The sequence below is a fragment of the Tupaia chinensis genome, unplaced genomic scaffold (assembly GCF_000334495.1).
Source record: "Tupaia chinensis unplaced genomic scaffold, TupChi_1.0 Scaffold144561_1, whole genome shotgun sequence".
In the NCBI taxonomy this organism is placed as follows: Eukaryota; Metazoa; Chordata; class Mammalia; order Scandentia; family Tupaiidae; genus Tupaia; species Tupaia belangeri.
The window spans coordinates 19,895-25,262 of NW_006204421.1; the positions used below are offsets into that span (position 1 = coordinate 19,895).

Consider the following 5,368-nt stretch of genomic DNA (forward strand, 5'->3'; position numbering starts at 1 on the left):
GGAGGCATAAATGTCCTCTGAAATTCTTCAGGGACCCCATTGCTGGTTTAGAGTAGAGGTAAGTGTATTCAGATGAGAGACAAGGCAGAAGTAGAGAAGAAATGATGGCCAGGAAAATAGCTGAGTGGGTCCAGGGGAAAAATATTGTCTGTAATAGAGTACATACTTCAGGATCCTAGGCCTATAAAGTCAAAATTGATGTCACAGGATCAGTGTCATTAAGTCAGTGGCAGTTGAGGGCAGTATACTGGCAAGGACAGCAGGGGAAAAGAGCATAGTAGAATTTAGTAGCATAAAAATATTAAGTCTGATGTCCCCTTGTTTCACTTCAGGATGGTTAAGGGAAGAGGACAGAAAGAATGCAAGACAGATTACAGCAGCCCTTTCAAACAAGATATTCATATGCCTGTCTCCTGCTACAGTACATTGGTTATCAAATGCTTCTAGAAACTTCTCAAACTAAATCCAATGCCAACTTTGTTTTGCTTTATTATTCTTTGGCATTTGGTAGGTAATCTGTTTTATTTCTGTGGTTACTGTGAGAAAATAAAATCCCCTTTAGTCTTCATACTGACCACAGAACACTTAACAACAGAGTATTTTATTATTATTATTATTCACTTAGGACTCATTGGACATTTTAAAAGTGAGAAGAAAGCAAACATCTGGCTCTAGTTTGTAAATTTATCCCTCACTAGTTTTCCACTTTTATAGTTTCTTTCATTTACTGTGTTTTCCTTTTGGAATGTTTAGTGGTTGTGACTACTCAAAATAATATTTTTTTCAGTTTATGCTGTAGAGCAAATGCACTAACTAAAGAGAGCAAGTAAGTGAGAGGGAAAGGGAGAAATCACCTCCCTGGGGAGAATGCTATATCACAATCCCTTCTCCTTTATTTTCCTCCTGGGACTCTATATACATACACACACACAAACACACACACACACACACACACACACACACACGCACACACACGTGCCCAGCATGATTTTTAAGCTACCCTGTCCAGGACTTGAACCACAGTCAACAATTTGGGAGCCCAGCACATTTACCACCACACCACCTGCTAGCCCCAATAGCAACCATTATTAAAGTTGCTTTTGTGCTTTTCTTTCCTCACTCTTTTCTGTTTTGTTGGCAATTTTCTTAGTACTACTTTCCAATTAGCCTACTGTCTACTTTGTTCATCCCTGCTCCTAGTATTTTTTCCCTCTGCATATAATGTAAAAATTTTATTTCAGTTAGTGTGTCTTATTTTCATGATTTTTTGTTATTTTTATGTATCATATTAATTTCTTTTTAAGTTACATTAGCTTTTTTTGTATGTGCTCAATAGAGAGAAGCAGAGACAAAGAAAGAGAGGGAAAATGAGAAATCAATCCTTGGGGGTGATGACTACACTGCAGTCTTTTCTCCGCCATTCTCCTCTTGAGATTTTGGGCATCTACACACATGCACCCAGCATGATTTTAAAGGCACTGGGTCTGGGACTCCAACCTGAGTTGGCTATGTAGGTTCCATTGCTTTCACTTTTAATAAGTCACCTGCTGGACGGCCTTGCTTTGTCTTGTTTATTTCAACGTATTTCATTCAATTTGTACAATATTATTTTCTTTATTTATTTTTATAGTAAAACTAGCATAATTATTTTATTTTCATTGCCAGCAATTTGATATAAAAATTCCCATGGTCTTCAATTGAACTGTATATTTCTTTTCTTTAGAATGTCCTTTTTTTTTATTAAAATAATTCCTAAACCATTCTGTGTGCTCTACCTTCTGTTTACCACTTAGATATGGCTTTTTGGAAAGGCCACAAGCCACCAGCTCCATGAAGTGACAAATTGGTCCTTGTTTTGGAAAATCTTCTAGGTATTTATAAAAATAAATACATGTTCATCAAATTCTGAATGATCATCATCAAAACCTGCTTCATTGGTAATTGGGAACTCCCACAGCTTCCTTTCTTTTTTCCACTAGATCATCTCATCAAACCCATTTGGAATAAGCTATTCATTGACTCTGGCAACCTGCTTAGCAAATTTCATATCCCAAAGTGAAGGTGATGTCTCTGGTTCAGGTGCTTCTTCAGTAACTGCCTTAGTGTCAAAAATATTAAGTCTCTTCCCCTAGAATATATTTCTCCTAAGACAATTTCTAAGATCATCCATCCTCTCCTGGCCAAGGTCACTGTCCAATCCTTCATCAAACTGAATCTGATGCTCTGGTCTTGTACTAACTCTAGCTGTGTAACAGATCTGGCAACTTTCAAATTGGATATTATGTTCCTGACACTAATTTTAGATCTCTTTCCATCTACCTAAGCCCTCACATCTTTCTCATGCTGCTGGAGTTGCCTGAGCAGTTCTGATTTGGTCATCTGCTTGTTGAAAGGGAGGGATTCTGCAGCAATCTCCCCCCAGGGGTGATGGTCACGCCACAATCCCTTCTCCTCCTTTCTCCTCTTGGGGTCTTGGGCACGCACGCACACGTGCCCGGCGTGAGTTTTAAGCCACCGGGTCCGGGACATGAACTGCGGTCGACTATGTGGGAGTCCAGCGACATAGCCATTACGCTAACTGCTGGTTCCCATCTCTTTTCTCTTCTTTGTTGTATCTTCTGTAGTTTTCTTAAGCCTGCCAATTGTAACCTCCAAATTTGCAAGTGGTTTTCTATTAGGTGGCTTTGTTGTTTGTACATTTACAGTACTTAATCCAAATTCCATGCTCTTAATAATATCTAACAAGCCTTTTGTTTGAATTTTCTTTGACATTGTCTTGGCTCTCTGAAGTCTTTTTGGAAATCTCATCAGTTGGAACAGACTGCCCATCTTTCTTGCTATAGATAACAATGTTGGTACAAAAATATCTTTAGATTTTTTTTGTCCTTACTGTTCTTTGGGGGAGCAGCCAGTAGCACCACCATAGCCACCATTGCCTCCAGGCTTCCAGAAGACAAAGGGTGGTGGGAAATCGGGCAAAGAAATAGGAATGCTGAGGCTCTAGGTAACATTGCCAAGAAACACACTGAATAAAAAAGGTCCTTTATTTCTTTAAGGAATTTAAATACACTTGGTGTAAATTCATATTGTGATTGCCCTGCTAGTGCTATTTTTTTCTAAGTAAACTTATCTATCAAGTAGTGATTATTGGGCTTTCCTTTGTACTTAGTGGTGATTTTGGGATTTCCTTTGTAGTTTTAATTTCCTTCATGAAATTTTAATTTACCAAATTAAATTTAAAGATTTTTCTCCCTCTTTAGTTTTTTGTCTTCCTCTGTCAGCTTCAGAAATTCCATCCAAAGGCTTGGTATCGTATTTGAAATTGTAAATCATATCCAGAGTTACTCAAGACTTGGATTCCTCATTTCAAAGTCCAAGGTGTCATTTTTCAAATCAGTTGCATTGCTCTGCATTTTTCTCCAGCCCCATATTGATGTCAGGAACCCTGACTCCTCTTCCACACTTACCTATACCTTTGTAAATTAGTCTATATAATCTCAAAACCAACAATTAGATTTTTTGGGGGAAACTGAGACAACCAGAGTTTCAGATAACAAATAAGGAAATGAGAGGAAAAAAATTTAGTCCTTACAGAGTTTTCTTGGGTTTATCTTGAACTGTATGAGGACCTATTTTTCTTTTGGTTTAGAGAGATTTTTTTGCTATAGGGAACGTGCACTTGCAGAGAGACAGAAAGAGACAGATAGACAGGAAGCAAGAAACCACCCCCTCCTGGAAATAGCCATGCTGCAATCCTTTCTCTTTCATTCTCCTCTTGAGATTATGAGCACTCTTGCACATGTGACTGGTGTGAGTTTTAAGCCATTAAGTCTGAGACTTGAACCATGGTTGACTACATGGGAGTCCAGTAATTTAACCATTATCCCATTCTGACTAGGGTTAGGTGGTATCTCATTGTTGTTTTGATCTGCATTTCCCTTAGGATGAGGGATGTTGAGCATTTTTTCATATGAGTTTTGGCTATTTGTATGTCATCTTTAGTGAGTGTTCTTTTCAACTCCTCCCATCTTTTAATAGGGTTCACCATCTTTTTTCAAAACAGCTTCTTTAGTTCCTTATGTATTGTCCTGACCCGCAGGACAGTCAAACATTTGCCTGGGGGAGGGAGGGAGAGATGGGACAAACACACAGACACACAGAGAGAAGACAAAACCAGGTGCTGATCAAGTCTTCAAGTCTTCTTTATTAAGGAAGAATTACGAGCTTATATACAGGCTGGTGGGCACCGATTTCCCAAAATGCAAATGAATAGAACAGTATGAACCAATCATTGGTGTGGGTGGATCTCTCCCGTTGCCTAGAAACCCAACTGCCCCACGGGGAGAACAGTTGGTCACATGACTTCTGAGAAAATGTTTGCTCAGTGAGGAAGTGACACCTTATGGTTTCCATGATGGTGGATAGTTCAAGATGGCAGATAGCTCAAGATGGCTTCTGTATGCAGTGCCCTCCACATGTCCCCCTCTTTTACTATTTAAAGAGAGGAGAAAAGTCTGGGGGAATTGTGCTTGTCTTAGATTGGAGTCATTTTTTAGAGCCACACGTCCATCCTTACCCATCATTGGAGAATTCCATTGCCATGATGGGTTTCCTGTCTTAGGTGGGAGGACTGTACAGCTGTTAGGCTCAGACCCATCTTTGGCTAACCAATTCAGTGCCTCAGGCAGGAGCACAATTTAGGCTCCACGGTACTCCATCTCCAGGTTGTGGTAGTGGACTTGGATAGGCTGCATTTTTATGGAATTAATCTGTTGTTTAAGGAATGCCATGAGCTAATTGAAAAGTATAGGCCCCAAAGAACAAACAATCAGAAGGTCCAAAAGAGGACCAAGCAAGGGGAGTAAAAATGGGAGAAGTCTGTTCCATGTGGTCCATAAGGGGTTGTCGGTAAGTTGTTTTCTACAATGAAGAAGATCTTCTTGTAGTTGGTTGAGCTTGTCATGAACTATGTCGGACTTGTTGACATAAAAGCAGCAGCATTCCTGTAAAGCAAGACAGAGACTCCCCCTGTTCTGCCAAGAGGAGGTCTAACCCTTGTCTGTTTTGGAGTACTACTTTTGTAAGGGAGTCTAATTAGTCCTGAACAAAGGTAACAGTGGAACCCAATTTTCTGCCACTGAGTCAACTATAGCTAAAGTATATCTGAAGAATATCTTCTTGTAATTGGTTGAGCTTGTTACGAACTATGTCGGACTTGTTTGCCTAAAAGCAGCAGCGTTTCTGTAAAGCAAGACAGAGACCCCCCCCCCCCATTCTGCTAAGAGGAGGTCTAACCCATGTCTATTTTGGAGTACTACTTCTGAAAGGGAGTCTAACTGGTCCTGAACAAAGGTAACAGTGGAAGCCA

General features: G+C 39.8%; 1 pseudogene; it reads right to left on the minus strand.

Annotated features, from left to right (window-relative positions):
- Positions 1-1,693: 1,693 nt before the first annotated feature.
- On the minus strand, positions 1,694-3,011 carry LOC106733718 (28S ribosomal protein S31, mitochondrial-like; annotated as a pseudogene).
- Positions 3,012-5,368: the final 2,357 nt, after the last annotated feature.